This window comes from Corapipo altera, unplaced genomic scaffold (assembly GCF_003945725.1).
Source record: "Corapipo altera isolate COAL_440 unplaced genomic scaffold, ASM394572v1 68, whole genome shotgun sequence".
Lineage (NCBI taxonomy): Eukaryota > Metazoa > Chordata > Aves > Passeriformes > Pipridae > Corapipo > Corapipo altera.
This window is the reverse complement of record NW_020884919.1, coordinates 4199045-4220810: the sequence shown is the minus strand read 5'-3', so window position 1 is coordinate 4220810 and position 21766 is coordinate 4199045. Positions and strand designations below refer to the sequence as shown.

General features: G+C 40.2%; 1 protein-coding gene across 1 annotated transcript in view; it reads left to right on the top strand.

The window, feature by feature from the left end:
- The first annotated feature begins 5508 nt into the window (after positions 1-5508).
- Positions 5509-21766, top strand: part of ARHGAP15 (Rho GTPase activating protein 15) — a 330910-nt gene continuing 314652 nt past the window's right edge. The window contains exon 1 of the mRNA XM_027656307.1: positions 5509-5597. The gene's annotated coding sequence lies outside the window, so the exon portion shown is untranslated. The remainder of the gene's footprint in view (positions 5598-21766) is intronic.

Below are 21766 nucleotides of genomic sequence, written 5' to 3'. Positions count from 1 at the left end.
TTCCCCCAGATCTGGATATCCCCATTCACCAATAACCTGTAAGATTTCCTGACATCTCCCACATCATATGAGAATATAAAATAGCAATTGCCTGTCAGAAGGAGGGAACTGTGCAAAAGGGCAGCAGAGTAAACTCACGTACATAAACTGAAGTATTTGTGTATATGAGCACATACAATCGTAGGAAGCGATTGGAACTGACATACTGAACTAATTAATTCAACTAACTGCTTCAAGTCTTTGATAAACTGACTTATTTTGTTGTTTCCCAGTCCATTTTAGGCAGTACAGTTTTCCCTGAAAGCTTCTGGACACAAGAGAGGTCCCTCGTCTGTCTGCAGAGGAGTTTTACATCCTGCATCTGACTTTCTCTTGCATTTATTGATTTCTTTTGTCTGGCACCTCTGCCCAGACAGTTCTAACACTCTCTGTGATGGCAGTGTGGGAGTGAACAGGGTAAGAGCAGAGCCTGTCACACAGATAAAACTTCTATCAGGAAGAAACAAGAAACTACTTCAGCAATTTTTATTTCCATTAGATTTGATGGGGTCACATTGTTTTTGTGAGCATCTTGTGTGGCTGCATGCTTGCATTTACCTTTTTTGGGGGGGAATGGGGAGTGTGGTACTGTAGAAATGAAACTCTTCCTCAAAGGCTGAAGTAAAAAGAGAAAATATTCCAGAACATCTTACCTTTCTTCTTTTAATCTTACCTTTATTCATCCTCAGCGTGGGATTTTACAGGGCTTGGGACTTTCTTCACTAAAAAATTATTCACCATGGAGCTAAAACTCTTTTAACAGACGTAGAAACAACACTGGCTGGATCATCATTTTTATACTAAGGACAGAAAATTCAGTCTTCCTTTGCTGTGAAAACATTGGCTGTTTTTGTAACTGCCTTGATCATGGACACATAGATCAAGATGCTGTCTCCCAATGTGCACAACTCTCTTATCTTTTTAAGGTCCCTTATTGTGTGATGTAAAACCACCTTTTTGGCAGTTTGGTATTGTAGTACTTTTAGCACTCCAAAAAATACATTTACACTGCATTTCAAGTTTGCATATAACTAAATCCTGTCAAGGAAAGTCTTTACATAATGCATCAACATATGCTGGGGGTTTGTCTCTTTTTTTTAGTACAGTATGGCCACACAATGGTTTGGAGTGGCTTTTCTAAGTTATTAAAAATAGCCCAAGGAAAGGCTGGCCTTTAAAATAAGTGTCAAGATCCCTAAAAACAGCTGAGAAAGAGAGAAGAATGGACCAATTTGGATTCATGTAGAACTTTCTTACCTAGTAGTACCTTCAGTGTCCTACTTTTTTTTTTGTTTGTTTAAACAGTGAAATATTGTATTAAATAAGCCTGAAAAATAATGAGGGTAAAACAAAAAATATTTATGTTATTTTCTTAGATATGAATATTCCTAAATCCAAAAATCGTTTTGAGGCAAAATGAACTAAATGAAGTAAATGTTCAGAGACTTCTGTCCTAAAATTCTCTGCTGCTTTGTAAAGTATATCTATTATCAAAACTTTAGCAGCTCAGCTGGTAAGTGATTTAATGTAAGATCATTTTTTCTCCTGAAATGTGAGTGTTCTGGGCTTTAGACCCCAAGTCACAGTGCATATGTTCCTCCCATGTAGCCAACATTAAACTGTTGGAGAATCTCTAAAAATATCTATTTTCTACCACCTGTGACCATTTTGTTAAAAATGTCTTTTGCACTTTCAAGACTGCAGTAAGTAAAATGGATTGTTTAGGGGAAAAATCAGCTCAGAGTAAAAAAGGTTTTGGAAGATGATACCAGAATGTTTATAATGTACATTATGGCTGAGAGGGCTGTGGGAATTTAGCCATTACTGTATATTTACATTGACATTTACATTCAGGCATGAGCATTTATAGCCCAAGCAGGTAATATTAGAGGCTGCTGTAGGACTATAAGCTATTGGAGCTGTTATATGGACACATGCATGGCCTTCTCAATACATAAGAATGTGCTTCGAGAAACATTTTTGCTGGGATTAAATATTCAAAGCCCTTGCAGCATAAAAATAACAGCTACTGAATGGACATCAGTTCTCTGAGCAAATGATGGCTCTGAGCAGGAATATGAATTACTGGCCATACAGAGAAAATTCTTTATTCTCCTTTTTAATTTAAATATTCTAAAACCTACTACAAATATGAAAAATACAATTTCTCTGGTAAAGAATGGGGGAAATAATTCATTATTTTTTCATTTTCCAAGGCGAGGTTGGGCTTGGAGCAACCTGGTCTAATGGAAGGTGATCCTGCCCGTGGCAGGGAGTTGGAATGAGATGATCTCTGAGGTCTCTTCCAATCCAAACCATTTTATGATTCCATGATTATCCCACAGTCTTCTAATTTCCTAGGGTTTTTCCCAGTGAATTGCAAAGTTTTGAAACTTTAACTATTTTCATTAATAAAAAATTATTTTCTCTTGCACCCAGCTATTGGATGCTCAACTGTTCTTCCAGGCTCGTGCTGTAGGTTTTGTATTGTCTATTTTGGCTTGATTTAACCACTGAATTAGATTTGCTACTGGGTGTCTGCTATAGAAGTCAGACTACAGGCTGCCTGCCAGTCATCATAACAGAGAACTAGGCAAAAAGGAAAAAAAAAAAAGTCGAGTTTCTTTCCCCCTCAGGAGACTGTTGGTCCAGAACAAGTCTGAGAATCACTGTTCAAGCACCTGAGGAGGCTTATGATACTTCTTGAATTTATTATAACAGAGTTGGTAGCAGTTGCTCAGCATTCAGCACCCTCAGTCAACAGTGATTATTTAAAACTGCTTTTCTAGCCTTGATTCTCTCTTCTCTGAGGTATGAGATGTGGAAATCTGGATGTTCACCAGCTTGATGACATGTCTCATAAGCAATGACACCATGAGTCACTGAAATAGGGACAAGAATCAGAGCTTCAGAAATGATGCTCCATCTTTAACTTGCACAGCAAACACACAAGGTTCAACCTATTGAGCAGCAATCTGCTCCAGGTAGTGTCTATGCAGTTTCTGTTTCCTTCCTGTTTAGTTTTACTTAGGTTAAATCATCTCTTAGATTTTGTTAACTGGCTTTTTTTTTTTTTTTTTTACATCTAAAGTATTTTCAGCCTTTCAGAGATCACACAGGAAGCTTGTGCTGCATAAGTTTGAGCTGTATGCAAAGCTGCCATCCTTTTATAGAATTTTGTCACTGCTGACATACTGTCAAGTGGATGTGAAGGGAATCAGATGCAGGATCCAACTTGATGTGAAATTTTAGGTGTGCAGTGAAAGACATTTTCATGAGAAATGTCATGTCCTCAGTAATCCAGGGTTTGGACAGAGTAACACAGGCAACTTCTGCTGCAGTATTTTACAGGTTTGATGATGGTTTCTTCACAATTTAGTGATGAAGTTCTGTTGTCCACACTGTTGCAAAATTTTTTTTATTGACTGTAAAAATGCTTTTGATGATTTTATTTGAGAAAAATCTTAAGATCCACATGGCTACAATAGATTTTTCAATTAATATTTATTTCATATGACAAAAATAGTTGGAACATACACTGGTTTTAAAAGAACTAGCAAATAATTAGTGTTGCTGCAAGTTCTTGAAGCACTAGCAGTGGTTAGTTTACAGAAAAGCACCATTTTACTTTCTCACCTCCCCGAGCCTGGGAGAAACAACTCATCACTGTTCTTAGACAACATTCACTTTTTTATTCCAAAAGTTCCTCTTTCAAATACATCATTAAAATGCAGTGCCTACAAAGAAATGATATTTTAGTGTAGAACAGTGAAGACCAGCTGTTGTGCTGTTCAACTCTCCTGCCTGTACCTGTGTGCTACCTCTTGGCACATGTAGTAAGTGTTTGGGAATAAGGACAGTCAGGGTTCTGGCTTTGAATGGCCTTTTGCAGAATTGGATTTTAGCCATGAAATGGATGTTGTAGAAGTCACTAAAAAAATCAATAAAATGAGGGTGTAAGGTTCACTCTGTAACCCAATAGCTCTGCCATTCCTTCAATAGCTCTATGTTTCCGCTTTTTTTTCTCTGTACTTAAGAATATCTTGAGTCCCTGAAGGTCTTGCTTCCCCAGTGCTTCAGTGAGTGCATGATGTGCTAAAACTCCTTTCTACAGGAACTTTGTTGCATCTTTTATTTGCTGCAATAGGAAGTTATCTGCCTGAAAATCAGTCCTTTCTTTGCAACCCTGTAAAATTTGTCAAAATCCCATTCTAGGTGTTCCCGAGAGCTCTACTCCAGCCACAGCTTCACCCCTTGTTTCCTATCTCCATTAGGATACTTTCACTGTCTCCACTATCTCTATTTCCATTCCTCCATGGATTGTTCTGCAGGATTATCCTTTAGGGCACTCAATGACTTTCTTGCTGGACATCTTCTTGAGGAACAACACTGGCATCCCTTGTCAAGAGGGTTCATTTTACCTCACTACTGGGACAAACACTTAAATATCAGGTTGGCTATGATTTTCTCAGGTCACATGGCAGCTGTTTGGCTTTTTCTGTGGGAGACAAGCAAAAAAAGATGCCCTTGTTCTACCAAAGCATCACCAGACAGCTCTTCAGCCTGACCAGCACCATGACTGTCCTCATACCCACAGCACCACCACCCTGCCCTGCATGGGAACCCCCACTGCTCCAGGAAGACAAGCCCTTGTCTCGTAAGTTGACCTAGAAATACTGGAAAGATATTATTGTTCCTTGCTGAAAAAAAAGAACAATAGGCATATGCAAGGAAGGGGCTTTTCCAGAGCCCCACAGGCGCAGAGCTGCCCCTAAATCCACAGGTTCTCTGGGTTCCTCCTGCCTGAGAGGGACCATTTTGGTGTGAGATGCTGCAGGAAGTGATGCAGGGCAGCAGCTGTGTGTGCCTGTGCTTCTCCAAGGGCTGCTTTGTGGAGAAGTGTTAAAACAGAAAATCAAAGAAACAGAAGTGTTTGCCTGGGTGACCCCTGCCAGGCAATAGTATGAGTCATTTTTCTTCTTTTTAGCAGCAAACTCTCTGATTGTCCAGAACTTGTTACTTTTTAAGTCTAACTAACAGTACAGTAATTGTCCTGTTTACTAAATCTATATTTCAAAATAGCAAAGCAGATTTGTAGAAAGCTATTTATTTCAGTAGTCAAAGGGTTTCATTGAAGGTAAGAAAAGGGAAGTTGTCTTGAAGCTTATAATTGTAATTCTTTTCAGTATTTCCTTTTAAACCTCATGTTTACCTTCTGCAAAAGCTAACCTTCCCTGTTTGCTGCAATTTTCATGGAGAAGCTGCTTTCATACTATGAAAATTGTTTTTTCTCTCCCATAAGGAAGAATTTTGCTCTAACCCTGGGTGCAAGTCACTCACTGGTGAGATGGTTCACTTCTGCTCTTGCAGGAAGTGGTTTTATTTTACTTTTTACTTTTTTTTCCTGCTTTCTTTCTGTCTTTATGAGCTGTGGGAGATTAACCCAAATGCTGTCTGTAGACATGTGACCTACATGTTTTCCGTTCTTTTGAAATAGTTAAAACTGTTGCTGGTTGATGGCGGTTTGAGATGAGACGACAACGTCCCTGAGGCTGCAGGTAAGGGACCTTAAATCCTTCTTAATGCAATTTAGGAAACCTGTTCCTAAAGATTTTTAAAATTATCATAACTATGTGTATTTTGTATGCATTCAACTTGGATTATTTTAATTGAACAATTATTTCTATTGGCATTTGCAAATTTGAAAGCAATGAGCAAAATTGTAGAGGATAAAGATGTGAAATGATATTTTCAATTAGTGCTCAGAATCTAGCAAACCTGTTGTATCCTGTGCAAGAGGCAACTTTATCTGACCTTCTCTAGTACTCCAAACCACTAACCACTTGTCATATTCCTGCTGGGACAAACTAATTGTCCCCAAAGGGTAGAAAGGCCCCAAAGGCACTGGATATGAGATTAGATCACTTTTCCCAGCATTTGCTTTTCTAAGTGCAGTTTAGCACTGTTTGACTAACTGGCTTCCCTGCTGGTGACCACGAGGAAGGTGATTAGTAGCCACAGATACTGTAAAAGTCACTGAGTGGTAAGGGTGGGTATCTAGTTGGCACTTGGTATTGTTAGAGACTGAAGACATAGATAGAAGGATATCTTATCCTGCTCAGTATCAAATACTCTGTACCACTCTATTACTCCTCAGTGGCACTGATAGGGATGGGACATGGGGTGGCATAAAGGACATTGCACATAAAATATCCTTGGTTTATCTGTGAGCAGCCAACTGCGTTCCTTGTGGTGCTGTTCAGTGGAGATACCATGGCTGCATGTTTCCTGCATGTTTAAATCCAGTCTAATTCCTCCTCTGCCTTGGAGCTGGCCAGAAAAGGGTTGTACATCCTGACTCCTCACTTCACTCAAAGTTTTCTATCAGAAAAGATCTCTTTGCATTGCTGTGAGTGGGCAAACAGCTTTCTGGTCTGCACAGCTTTGCAAGGAAATAGTAATTTAGGAAGATATTCAAATAATGCAACAAAACACTTTGATTATCGGCCACATAAAGGAGGAGAATTAGCAAGATTTGTTTTATGGTGAAGATTTGTTTTCCCAGTAAGGTATAGTTTGCTGCAAACTTTGTGACATGTGCCAGTGTTTGTAACTGATAATGTTATTGTAACAAGAAACTTGTTTTTCTTTTGGAAGTATGGGTCAGAGTTGAAAGATATCACACGTGGCTTGAAGCTCATTTTGGAGTAGTGCATACTAATTGGAGACAGATTTTAGTGTAATGTAAGATTGCATTTCATTTTTTCAGTACTTTTTGGAGGAAAAAAGCTGTCCTGCCTACATACACAAATCAGCACAGACAGGGAAATTGTATAAAGAGAACATGTTCTCTTCCTGGGCTGTGTTTGTCGTGGTTTTTATGTTTCTGCTGCAATGTCTTAGAGTCATTTGAAATGCATTTTCCACAGAGCTGTGAGATTTGGTGAAGTAGTTTGAATTCTCAGAGATATATTTCTTTATTTTCTCCATTTCTCTGAAACATACTTCTTTGTGTCCAAGGGAAATTCATTTAAAAGCAGCATCTCTTGTTCACTTTGCCTCTCAATCCAATTACATCTGTAATGTACATTTGTTCATTTTCATTTCCAAACAGAGTGAACAGCTGAAGCACTCTGTATTTTAAAGAGTGTACTGTACGTTATTATTGAATTGCAAAAAACCTTTTGCTTTTTTTGAAAGCATTTGTTGTAGAAACTTCCTTCTGCTTTGACACAAAGATATCGTGGCTTGGAAGAGATGCTCCATCTTCTTCCAACCAAGCTCGAGTGTGTGATCCCCTCAGTAGTCCCTGTCACCAGGGCAGCAGAGCAGAGGGCTGTATTGTGGTCTTGGGCATGTTCCTCCCTACCTGGAATGAAGAAGCTAAAATGGTGCCAGAGACACATTTGGATTCCTCTCCTGGTGTTTGGGTGGCACAACACCACAACCTCCGATGTGGTGCTAGATCAATCCCAGCAGCTGTATACACCTCTGGTTTGGATTTCTGTGTCTGTTTCTGGTTCAGAAAGTTTTACTTTGCAGTGATGAGCTTCAGGCCAGGCTCTCAAAAGTAGTGCCCATCGTGATCTCTAGCGCTGCAGTGATCTCTAAGCTTTGCCTGTGCTGTCTAGACTTCAGCTTGGATCTCTGCTAAGCAACTCCATGGACTTTGAGCAGTGGGAACTGCTGTATTATGGCCTATTTTACTGAGTCACATCAAGGTTAGTGGGGTACAGACAGCATCTTCTGAATTTTTTGATACTCACAATGTGTAATTCTGAAACTATCTAATCCTATTTTTCTTGACTTTTGTTTTTTTTGTTAGATGCCTCTGTGCTGTGTCAGCCCAATCAGTGTGAGTTGTTAACCATTTAATGAGCTGTTAAAGCCTGCGTGTGGCTAAACACTTTCTCTTGATGTTGAAGACCTCTGTTACTACTTAGGTGTGTTCTTGTAAGATGAAACATGGCAGTTGTACAGAACATACCCTAATCCTGTGTTGTTACCCTAATTCCTGTTTCGACGTTGTTTGCACTGATCTCTTTTAAAACAAAATGTCACCTGAGCTCTAGCGGAAGTCTTTACATTCCACTTATCTCCTAAAATTTCCACATGGATACATCAAACTTTTTCTCAGTGCTACGACGACAGAAACTGATGCTGATGGATAGTGTATATATGGAGATGCTTTGACGGTTTTCCTGATTAATTGTTGATAACATTGATTCTGAAGAAAGCAGATGGGATAAAATTTTGGTTCAGATTTTCCATGATAATGCAAGTGCCATTCAGAGTATTGCAGCAGATTTCTTTACCTTGCTACAACAAACTGCAAAAAACTGTCCCATTTGCCATCCTGTGGTGGCTTCCAATAGCTTTTGTCACCACCAAACTGATGGAATGACCTCTGAGGCTCAGAGTAGGCTGAATGCCCTGCTTCCTTCAGCCTGCACAGCTCCCTGTTGGGTGTGCACTTGGGAACCTGGGACCTCGGTCTAGATGAGGAGGCATTGCTGTTACCTGCTTCTGAAACCTTCTCTTAAGGTTGGTCTGCTTCAGCCAGCAGCCTCAATGAATCTCAGTTTCACTAACAGCTCTCTTATCAACATCTGGAGGACAGAGGAGGTTGTTTCTTTGCTGTGCTGGATGCTAAGATTGTGCCTTCACGCACTCAACGTGCCTCTGTCGGTCTTTCTGCTTTGAGAAATACTATAAAAAGGTTGTTTTGGATACTCACTACAAAACAAACACTGCTAGCTCCTCATTTACACTGGGACTTCCTCAAATCTGAGCTGTTTTTATTTTAAGAGTAAGACCTCTTGTCACAGGGTCTGTAGACTCACATCATCTTTATCACGACTTGAAACTCCTCGGGTTGAGAACTTCCAGGCTGGTTGAGACAGAAGTAAAAGGAATGCAACTGGATTTTTATTAAGAGAGCTGTCTGAATGAGGAAATCAGGCATTAATTTTCTGGGCACAAATATTTAGATGTTGCAAACTGACCATGGGACAAACATAGTCCGTGCTAGATCTCATCCTGGGGATGCAGCCAGGTCATGCTGGAGCAGATTTTCAGAGCATTACTGGCTCATGTTAAAGTCATGTGGGGGTGTTGAGGCCTGAAATGTGTAAAAGTGAGTCCTGTTTGTGGAAACTAAGAACCCAAATTCACAGGTACTTGAAAATTTTGACCTTTTTCTCTTAATTTGTCTGTATTTTCATTCAGCTCCCTTAGCATGAGAAAGAGATGTTTTAAGAATTAGGTGGGAAAGATATCAGAGGGTTAAACAGATATTGGTATTCTCCAAACTGTCTTCTAAACTACTGTGTGTATGTGCAAGTTGCATTAACTCAGACAGTGTATGGATACTTACTGAAGCATTTCTTCAATAAATTAACTAAGCAAGTTTGATACTGTTATGGTTGGTGGTTTAAGGTTGTTTAAGGCCCAATATAACTCTTCCTACCATTTGAGATTGTCAGGTATTAAATCATTCACTTGTAGTTAAGGTGGCTATTGTGGGTTTGTACTGTGATTTTCATGAATATTTCTTCTGTGACATTTGTACTAAAAAGACACAGTCCTCAAATAGATGAACTTAAAGGTACTTCTAATTTCTTCTCCAAGATGTCCCTCAGTTTTCAGTACAAGTGCAACCTGATAAGAGGGGAGAGGGAGACAAGGATGAAGGAAAAGCAGAAGTGAATGTGGCTTAGAGCTGAAGAGATGTGCTTCAAGTACGTGCTTGCTCTTTGTTTTGGATTTCTTTTCCTGCCCCACCCTGAGCAAAGCCACCACTGTGTTTGGTGCTGAAGCTGCTTTTGGGCAGGGCACAGGGCTGAGCACCTGTACTTGTTTGTTTGCTGCTCAGGATGTTACTAAACTCCCTTCCTTTGCGGGGGAGGAAGGAAATGACAGAGACATTTTGTGAAGACAGTTCTGGAGTTCTGTCCCCAAGAGAGTCACCTCTGTGACTGGTGGGCCTGTCACCAGCCTGCTGGATGTCAGGATACTCTCAGCTTTCTGGTGTCTCTGCTGCAACTGGGGCTCAGGAGGCACCTGGTGCTGGGACAAGTAGGTGCCTGCTTGGGACAGTGGGGTTGGAAGAACTGAGCAGTCCGTGGTGGAAAGAATGGTTGGGGGTCCATGGTGGGGGACCCCAGTCCACATGGTCATGTTGGCCAGAACCAAACACACACATACACTGCAGGAGAACCTGGACATCCTCAGCAAACACCAACAAAAGCCTCCCTGGGCTCTCTCAAACAAAAGACATTTCTAGCAAACAGTTTTGCTACGAATGAATTGATGTTTTCCACTGGGAAGGTGTTACCTCAGACTTTCCAACTGGCCAAGATGCTCTGGCACATTCTGCCATTTGTGTGTCAGGCTGAGTAGTGCTGAGGTTTGATCTAGAGAGATTGATGTTTCTATTATCAGCAGTATTTTCCATGCTTGGTTAATTTACTAGCCAAAAAAAAAAAAAAAAGAAAAAGCAAAGTATAGTAACCAGTAGTGATGAGTAATCAAATTCTCGTGATGATTTTTAGATTTAGGATTAATCCATTTAGCATTAATCCACCTACTCTTCTCGGAGTGGCAAAGAAAGTAGAAACAGCCCTAGTGAAAACATGTCAATTCCTCCTCTTTCATTAAGGATCCTGGAAAAGGCAAGGAGTGCTCCAAATTTTGACAGAAACTTAGAGGAAGTGGTGTCCTCAACCCATTCTTGAATTTCCTTTGGAAGTTCCAGCACTGGCTCTGGGTTGAGTAGGATGCAGTTGTACAGACACGAGACATTCAGAATTGCTACACAGAGTTTGGATTTGAAAACTTCTTTTCTAGGTTTAATTTTCTCCTAAAGTTTGTGTCTTTTGCAAAACCTTTACCAGAGTGTGAGTAACAGAAGAGAGGGAATCTATTAAGATGTGGTACAAAAATTGTATAAATTAAAAGATGTTGAATGTAGCTATTTCTTACCAGACTTGTTCAGATGTTTAGGGAATGATGTTGATGCACTGTAAGGACATTTTACCTCAGGTACATAGATCTGTAAAGGTTTATTTGAGCTGAGTGCAGCTATTTCATCCAACAAGGGGTTTGAGGAGTCCACCAGCTCTGCATGTTACCACGCTACCTGATAAACCCACAGTCGATGGAAAATGTAATACTCATTGAGTATTTTTGTTTTTAACAAGGTTGGGGGCAAATGAATGGCTGTGACTCTTCTCACTATGACTGTTGGTGTTCACATGTCGATCCTGCTGTTGCTGTTGACTTTTACTGCTCCTACCAAGTGTAGCACGTCCGTGGTGGGACTGGGGGTTCAGGAGGCCTCCTAGCCTGCAGAAAGTGTGTGTACAAGGTTTCCTGGAGTCACCTTGAACCACCCGAGTGAAATGAAATTTTCTGGTCTCGTCACTAAAGAATTACATTTGCAGCAAAAAAAAAAAAATAATATATATATAATTAATACAGCCTATGCTCAAACTTCTTGCATAATCAGAGAAATCATGGTGGGGTTTGGAACTAGTTGATCATTAAGGTCCCTTCCAACCCAAAGCATTCTGTGATTCTGTTACAGTTTTGACAGCACAACACCCTTGGTATTTCTCTGCTGTGAAGTGCAGACATCTTAGCTGCACTATGTGATATCAGATACTATCACATAAAACAAGTGCTTTTGTCTTCTCTCTGCTTTGCCACGTGGCGCTGGGGAGCAGCGTGGTGGGGCAGACACTCCTGCTGCCTTGTGCTCTTTTCTGGGCCATGGCAGCGGCGCCTGGTGAACAAAGCACACTGGGAGCCCCAAAAAATGCAGAAGAGGGGCTTGCTCAAAGCAAACCACAAAGAATTTCCCCTTCTAGTTCCTGCTACAGCTTAAAAGTTTTCTCCTAAAACTGTAGGTGCCGTCTCTGCTGCATTTCACAGCAGCGTCTCTTAGAAGAGCAGCACCAGGAGCTCTGCAAAGGAGAGTGGAGATGGAGTGTGGGAACAGATTAAAAGTGTCTGGAGGCTTTTTTTTTCCTCCCTCAGATGGGAAGTGGGAGCAGTGAGAAGAAGTAAAGGGAGCAGCTGCAGGATCACAGCACAAAAACTGCTGCAGAAACATATGACGGAAGATTGAGAGAGGGTAGGAGGGACTGTTTCATGTGCACAGCACGGGGAGTGGAACATCATCCCAGGGAGTGGGAGGGAGGAGGTTTCACTCTCTGGATTAAGGACAAGCCTCTTGTTGAAGACACTATTGAGGCAGGCAGTGTCAAAAAAGAAAAAAAATATTGTAAGTTTTGAATCAATAAGTGATAGTTTTATTATAAATTTACTTTATTCTTTAATTCATTTTGAAAATCTGAGAAGATTTAAAGCCTTTTCTATTCAATAAACTCAGCATTTCAGTTTGACAGCCATGTCTTCTGTAGGATGATGGGTATATGGAACTGCAAAATGGAATAAGACATAACAGATATGCATTTAAACTTGCTAGTTTAGGAACTCTGAGATACTCTAAGAGGTTAAAGCTACTGTTGCTACCTCACCAAAGACTTTACAGAACTCAAGGAGGTATTTTTGCTAGCGAAGGGGATAGTGCTGCTGCAGGAACTAAGGACCAGAGGGCAAACTGAGGCTTGACTTACAACTGCTCCAAGTGTTCAGTAGTGCCAAAGTGATTAAGAGGCAGAGTGGGATAAAACTTATGTGTAGTTTTATGAAGTGATGAAAGCGAGGTGCTTTCACTCCCCTGAATCAACCAGTGGAGGATGTGCCTGTACACAAATGTGGTGCAGAGCACAAACGGGCTGCAACATCCTACCTGAGCTGGCCTTGTGATAATTTCTTCTTGCAGTCTCTACCAAATTGAATGCAAAATTTCTGATGGTAAAGCTCTGAAATTTAGGACTTATATGAAGTTTATTCCTTTGGCTATTTGCAGCAGGCCTTCAGATGTTTAAAAAATATTTTTCTAGTACATCAGTTTGCCTTGTGGTACCAACTCTTCTACTTCTCCAGAGAGTTTGGGCTGTTCCAAAATTACCATCACCACATGTCTAGTTCAGGTAAGCATGGAAAGCTTGGATGAATATCTGAATCTCTGTGGGGAGAAGTTCTGCAAAAATTGAGCTGGAAGTATTTCAAGCAGCCTTACTTTGAAATTTCTGTCACTTCTTCTTCTGCTTGTATCTGTAAATACTGCAAGAATAACCTTTCCCATAGTATCTCATCACTTCAGATCTGGCAACATTAAAAGTAACAACACTTTTCTGAACATTTAGGCTATACGAACAGATTTCTTTCAAGCACCGGGTAAAATTTGTGATTCTTATGTGATCTTCCTAGGGAAAACATTGGATTTTTTTATTTTTTTTTTTTAAATCAGAATTAGACAGCTTTAAACTAAAAAGTCACCTTTCAACAAGCATCATATGCAGGTCTAAAATGAGTTTAGACGGGTCAGTCTTACTTGAGGTGGTTGGAAGGCCGTGACTCTACTCTTTACTTATCTGTAGTATATAAACCTATAGAAGAAAGGAAGGAGGTAGAAGGAAATTATCTTTTCCTCATGTAGGTCAGGCCAGGAATAATCAAGCATTCTCCTCTAGCGCTTGTTAGGTCTTATTTAGTGTTAAATCAATTAAATTCATAGAATCATAAGAAGTTATGAAGTTTGCTGCTGTAAGCTAGTTGTTGCCGTTGGTCTAATGTCTAAACCGTCGTAGTCCTGTTATTTCTGCTCTTCAGTGTAGTGGGATGCCTTAGAAGTGCTGAGTTTTGGATGATATTCACAGTTTGTTTAGTTAATACCGTGTGTATAACCAATACTCTTCATCTGAAGGATTGCAGTCTAGCTTGCACAGTGTGGAAAACAGAGGCAGGTGTCGTGGATCAGATGCACTCCAGAAATTAAGGAAATGCACTGCCAGCAGGAAGACCTAGAAGTAGCAATTTTTTTTTTTCCAGGCATGTTCTTTTACATATTCAACTGAATTTATACTATGGACAAATGTTCCCAGAATACACGCAGGCCAAATTGTACACAAAGGATTCTTTTAGCTTCAAGTTCCACTCAAAAGTGAGATATTAAATTGACATGGGAGTGGTGAAAACAGACCCCATCATGTTATCCCATATGATATATTGGGACAGAGGAACTTTTGAAACAACTGTTACCTTTCCTGAGACCTTCACATGTAACATAATTAAGAAACTAGGGGATGCAAGAAGATACATGACCATATGCAGTCACTTGCTGACTTGAAGATGCTCTTTTACCTTGTTATACGTGTTTTTGTTGTTTTCAATAATATCCCAGAGAGGCTTCCTAGCTTTTCTTCATGCAGGGCACCCTGTAGACAGCAGGTCATGGGGAATTACGGGATTAGAGTTGTTGGATCTGCAGTCATTACATTGGAATGTGAAGAGTTTGTCACTGTATCCACAGAACTTTGGAATAGTAACTGTCTTCCATTCCTTTTTCTTTCTAATTCTTAAGCCATTTCCATCCAGATAGGAAAGCATTTCCAGACGTAGCATGTCTCCACCTTACAGGGCACAAGTAGCTTTTCCCAGTCCCTGTTTTTCTTTGTCATCTATCCTGCTATTTTCAAAGAGCTATGCATAGCAGTGAACAGGCTATGGGGGCTTTCATATATTATCTTCTAAAAAATTTCAGAAAACAAAGGAGGACTTTAGGTCCCTGTTTAAGTCCTCACTGATACCCATCACCAGTCCAGCAGAGGTATGTAAATTTTGTCTCTTAGTGTTTCTCTTCAGCTAGTCCTTGAGGCAAATCAAGCAAAAATTTGTAAAGATTAATAGTATTTCTACTGAATATATCTGGATATTTTTCTACCATTTGCTAGAAAGTCCTGAGACTCAATATCAGACTTCAATTATTTTAATTTATATTTTTAACTTTTTGACTGTTTGATGTGCTACTACTTGTTGAGGAATTAGTAAAAAACCTGCAGTTAATCTTTATAGCAGAAAGCCACTCATATTTTTATTGCGTTTGTCAATGGACAGGAAATCACCAAACTGTAACAGTCTGTAAGGTATTGTGGGGTGTAGACTGTGCTCATGTGTGTCTGTAAGTAGAGAATCACATATTCCTAATATGTGTGGTAATTATCAGGAATGAGAAACAAAGCACTGCATTTTAACACTTTAATTCTTAGGAATAGAGTCATCAAAACAAACTTTCAGTATGTTCCTAGATCCAAAATTAAACAACATCATTACTGCTGTACAGCAGTGCAAGTCTGTGCCCCTCCCTCTTGTAATCAAGTGCATTTCCATGCCTGGCTCCATAATGCAATGAGTGTTCTGGTTTTCCTCCTCAGCTGTGCTTGATGTTATGATTGCTTTGCTGTAATTCCATCAGCTTCAGCTTCAGCTGGGAACCTGAGAACAGGATCAGCCTTTAAGACCTGTCTGGAACTGCCTGTCCTGCATTGCACAAACTAGGAAGATATTCTTTAATATCATAACACACTTTGTGTTTGGATATTAAGCTGGTACAGGAGATTTCAGTTGTGAGAATTGTGTTGTTGTAAAATATAGCCCCCTCCTAACATAAGAGAATAAACCAAAAAAGGCTGAAATGGTCATCATATCAAGGATTGGGTTAAAATCTCAAAGACAAAAGATTTTTCAGCCTGAAGAGTTGTTTAATGCTTTACTGTTGTATTGAGCTACTACCTAGGTGGTCTGCTGAGTGATAGGACAAGAGGAAAAAGCCTCATGTTGTGCCAGGGGAAGTTTGCATTGGATATTAGGGAAAATTCTTTCACTGAAAGGGTGGTCAGGCATTTTGGAACAGGCTGTCCAGGGAAGTGGTGGAATCACCATTCCTGGAAGTGTTCAAAAAACATGTAGATTTGGTGCCTGGGGACATGGTTTAGTGATGGACCTGGCAGTGCTGGGTTTCAGCAGATGATGTTAGAGGTATTTTCCAAGCTCAATTATTCCATGATTTTATGATTTGGGTCAAGCTGTGTCAAGAAATTTGCCTTTAGGTGCATCCTACGTAAAGACTGAATTATATATCTCAGAGCATAAAATATTGTGAATAATGGTTTGAGCAGCTTATGCCACACATGGTAACAGAGAAATTCTGGACAGTGAGATATGGCTACAAACAAATCAGAAAAGATGATTTACTCTTCTCTTTGACCACAGGAGAGAGATTGGTAACTGTACATGTAAATTAGAGTTGCCTGAAGAACTAGTGGGCCATTTCTGCTTTTATTTGCAGAAAGTCATCAGTACTAGTGGGCTAGAAAAGAGTGACTATAAAGCCAGCTTTTAGATACGAGGTAAGATGACCTCTGTGATCCTTGCTCTGAAAGACACCACCAAAAGCCTAATATGGCTGCATCAAGTAAAAAAATTAAAAGGGATTGTCATAACTAATGCTGATGAGCATGGCTTTTGTAGGACTTAGGGTGCATCAACTCAGTGATGAGTTTGCAATTTTGGGTCATAAGGGAACTGAGCTGTTGAGTTTAGGGCATTTAACATTTTACAGCAGACTGAACTCAGCACTAAATTCCGATTTATTGTCTATCTGATATAAACAGACAAAACTGGAGTAAGGACCCAGACAGTGGTGATGTTGTGTCATTCCTGATCACATACTTTATTTAAAGATAGGACTAATGGTTGAAGTTAATGCTGCTTCCTAAGTACGTGACAATTTTTTTTGTAAAAGAAAAGCCATAGGAATGTTACGTCTGCTTTATATTTTCATTACAATGGATTTTTCTGTTTTTCCAGCACTCAGATAAACTGGCTTCAGGACACTTCTGGGCACCAGCCCAGGACATCGTATCCCTCAGCAGTCTCTGCTGTTTGTGTCCATGCCCTGGGCACAGTGAAGTGACGTGTTTGCTGTGAGAGCAGCTCAGTGGGGACGGCCAAAAAAAATAAAGACACAGCGGAGTGCAGATAAGAACAACTGAAAAAAACTATGAGGCAGTTTACTTGCCGTCCCCTCTCTTTACCTGTATTTTTTTCATCTGTCCCCCTTTATTTCCATCAGTGTGTGTTTAAGCACTTGCTGCCCCAAGCTGTGCTTCAGCAGAGATAACAGAGAGTGCAGCAGAGGCCAGGAGCAAAACCCAACAGCAGGAACATCTACATAGGTGTGCTGGTTTTAAATGCTTCTTTCACAGACACAGTAACATGTTGTCCTCAACAGGAGTGCTCTGACTCACCACGTGTGTGGCATTCGCTTGGGTTTTTTTCAGTTGTTAACTGTAACTTCCGCTTCCATTTTTATGGTTTTGCAGGCCCACAGTTCGAGTGCCGTGGTGAACCTGGTGTTGATTTTTATTCTTCTGTGATATTGTTGCATTAGGTTTTTGTAGATTGTCTTCAAGTACAGCATGCTCTCCAGCAAAGGAATTACATTAGTCAGTGCAACAGGATGCACTTGAGTTTTGCAGTGTTTTCACACTACTATGTTGAGCACTGACTTGATAATGGTGCATAAGTCACAAGGAGAAAAGGTGGAAGAAATGAAAGCTTATTTTGATAAATACTGAAAAATATATGCAGTGATTTTAACCTCATTATCCTAAATAACAAATGCAAGAAATTATATTAATTACAGATTTTTTTTTCCTTTTTTTGGAGGAAAGTACAACTACTTCATCATAGAAACCCAGAATGGTGTGGGTTAGAAAAGACCTCAAAGACCATCTAGTTCCAACTTGCTACCATGGGCAGGGACACCTTCCACTAGCCCAGGTTGCTCCAAGCCCTGTCCAACCTGACCTTGAACACTTCCAGGGGTCGGGCAGCCACAGCTTCTCTGGTACAAGATGTTGATGAATTGACATTTGCATTCTGTCTTTTACTGTGTGTAGCTGTAGGAAGTGTAGGCATAGCTCAAGCCAAAATTTGGAACTACTGCTATCCTCTGGTTTCTTGAAGAATTAATGCTTTGCTTTTTAGAAAACCTATATACTGACTTTACCAGTGCTGCACCAAAACTCATTAAAGAATTTTTGGCTAATACTGGTCAGTCCACTCATTATAGGATCACTTTCTGGACAGTGAAACATGTATAAAGTGAATTAAAATGCTGATAAATGCAATATGAAACCCATTCTAGGTCCATGAGCTGCTGTAGGAGGGCAATACTTACTGTGAGACAGAAAGTAAAGTTACCAAAGACGTAAGAATGGCAGCAAGATGAGCCATCTTCATTGCTTCAAAATGCTAAAAAGTATATTTTTCCATTTTTTCATGGAAACTATAAATAGCAAAGGAAGTCTTTGTTTTGGTTTGTTTTTCATCGGGAAGTTAACAATTTTACTTTGTTTCCTTGGTCATCTCCTTTCTCTGTTTGAAAAGGTAGAAAAGACTTTTTCCTCATCAAACAAAAAAAGAGAAATAACTGACATATTTTCATTGTTATCAAACATCGTGATTTTGTGAAAGCGCTACTTTTAAAAGAATGTTACAGAAAACCTTCTTGAGAATAGTTTTGGCAAGATCCAGTACTTTGTGAGTAAGACTGAGACCTGATCTTCACAATTTGCTGCGCTACTCTCTCAACCTGGGCCTGATTCTCAGAAGTGGGATGGCTTTGCTGTGTCTGTGGATTTGCATCTTCAATAACCTTTCCATTTTTCACCTCTGTAATACCTGTGTTTGCAAGTCAACTGTATATTTAGAAATTGGGGTTTTATGGTCTGTCAAATGTCACCTTGAATATTTATTAGCCATCTCACCCCTGTAATTGGTGCCTGAGCTCTGGTTTAAACCAACCTGCTTCGCTATGAGGTTGCTATGCTACTTTCTGGAGCAGACTGGGATCCTCTCAGAGCATCCCAAACACATGGAAAAATTTGTGGGAAAAGTGACTGAAAGGGTTGACCCGCTGAGGCTGCAAATTTTATTTAAAGGATGAATCGCTTCTTCCTTCAAAGATGGCTTTTGACCTCCTGAGGTACATTTGAAAGTATCTGGCTCTGTAGGACTATATTTCTTTTGCTTCCAAAGCCAGAAAGATGATTTTATCCCTTCAGCTTGGGGGTGTTTCTTGCCTCATAAGAAAGCTGATTTACCCACTTCCCAGAAATTAAAGTTCTCCTTTCTCATACCCAATGTAACAACTTTTCCCCACTCTATGAATCAATTTTCCCTTCCTGTGTCATCCATCCAACCTCATGTCAAGGATTTTTCTTGTCCCTCACTCTTTCTCATCCTTTTCCAACCTGTCCCTTTTGTTACACAGTGCCCCAAACCAGGTACTTCCAAGAGGAATTTTCAGTGTGTTCCCTTCCCCCTCTTCTCTCATACCAATGCCTCGAAGTAATGCTGTCCCTTTGCTCCAGAAACCCCATAAACAACAGGGAGGAGAGGGGGGGAAAGTCTGTCTTGGTTTAACCCCTTTCTCCAAAAAATCAACCAGAGGAGGTTTCAAAACTAAAATTTGTATACAGATGCTAACTATTTGCCAAAAGGCAAATTAGCTAATTGTATAATGAACATGGAATGCCTCACAAGGAGTTACACGGGGCTTGGCAGCTCTGCCTTCCAAAGGAAGTGAAACCTGCCCAAACTTGGCCCTGATGCTGCTATTAACAGTTTGGAAGCACCAACACATAAAAGCGGAAGATAGGACCCTTTTTATGTTTTCTGTCAATATTTTATCTGTTTCCTGGTGGTCTTCCCCTCTGTTATTTTTAAAAAATGAAAATAATAATAATAAAAAAAATAAAGGCAGGGCAGAGTGTGAGGATTACCAAATTCTTCTGGCAAATGCAAATGTGATGCTGTTGCATTTGTGGAGCTCATATTCAGGGTGCCATCTACTGGCATGTAGGGCTGGTAACGCTGAATGGAGTCTGGACAGCAAAGGATTCCTACCTGAAAATCCTAAGAGAGCAACTTTTGGGACTTGTACCTTTCTCTTGTATTCTGCAAGATCTTCTTTGTACCCTGCAGGATCTTATCATTTTTTACACTAAGACAAATCTGGTGGAAATGTTCAGATTTTTTTTTTTTCTTTTATGGTGGTTCCTGTAATTTTGGTACTCAGAAAAGTCACCTTATATACCCTGATGTGTGCAAATTAGTTCCAATTTTCAGGAAAATTAATTAAGGTTCAATGAGATTACAATTAAAAGTTTCAGGAGTCTTTGCAGACCTGTCATTTACTGGCTGTGTCCCTACTTGAGATCCAGGGGATGACTTTGTCACACTATTAAACTTTTTTATAGCACATCATGTACTGGCAACACCAGACAGAGAGTACCTAATTAAAACTCATAATGCACCCAAGAAGGGATACGTCAGAGTTTTATAGGTGGGAGATTTCAGAAGAAAATCTGAGTGATGTGCTCCAGCCAAACATTGGATCCGTGACAGAGCCAGTGTTGCTCTCGTCTCTCGAGTCTGATCAGCTCTCCAGCCTGGAGCCTACTGAAAATCTGTTGAGAAGCAATTTTGATTTGATACCAACATGAAATACAAAATGGTTTGACTCTCCAAGTTTAGAAGGAAGGAAAAAAAAAATAATTTCCTGCTTGGAGCAGCTGCAGTCCTTACTGCCAAAATGGCAAAGTGTCCCTGTGACATGGATTTGGGTGCTGACTGCTCTGAAGGGTGGTGAGGAGTGTCTTGGGGAGGGAGGACACACAGTGCTGTACACCAAAGGACCATGCAAAGACTTTTGTCCAGTGTCATACACCAGCTCTGCAGCAACAATGCATGCTCCTGAGTAACAGGAAACAACTTTAATCTGATTTTTCTCATGAGGGGTTCAACTTCTGTGATTCTTGAGTAACTGTTTCAATGCAGGAAACAGCCAATGGGCGTAAGCTTTACTTTTTCTCTTACTAAATTCAATGTTTGTGTCACGCTGAGCGAGTAATGGCTAATATTAAAACACTTTCTTCTTCTCATTTCTCTCTTCAAGAGTGCTGTGATTCCTCATGTTTGCATATATCTGGCTGAATGAGTTTAAAATCCCCTGAAGATCCCTGCTTATGTCAGGGGGGTTGGAACTATATGATCTTTAAAGTCCCTTCTAATCCAAACTAGTCTGTGATTCTGTGAAAAGCCTTCTGAACCTGGTCCTGGGAAACCACCTCTAGGTGGTCCTGCTTGACCAGAGGGGTTGGAACAAATGACCTACTGAGGTCTCTTCCAACCTCAGTCATTCTGACCACATGACCTCTCGTTATCATCCTCTGCATTTGAGGCAGTTTCCTGTAAGGAATGGTTTTATCAGTGACAGGAGAGGTTAAACCTATGAGAATTGTGTCCCTGTACCAGCACAGTGTCTGTGGTCCTGCTCAGAGACATGCAGCACGGCTCCTCATCTCTCTCCCAGCTTCACACCAGGACTGTATCCTCTTCTGCTCCTACACCTTTACAGAAATGGGCTTTCTCAAAATCAGGGAATTTAATCTTTTAGAGTCTTCAGAGGTTGGGTGGATGCTGCTGAAATAGTTGTGGTCTTCAACCCATTTGGAAAATGCTGATTTTTCAACAGTTTATATTATAACTGCACTTAATGGATTTCTATTTCCCTGGCTCCATAGTTGAGAAACCAGCTATTTCAGCTCATGTAGTATCTCTTCCTTACGTGTTTTCTCATGAGGTTACATGAAACCATAAAGAACCAGTTTTCTTGTGACTCTTAGAATATTACTTTACTCATGATTTACATATAGTAGTAGTCCCAGGGTGAACAAAGGGGGAGAAA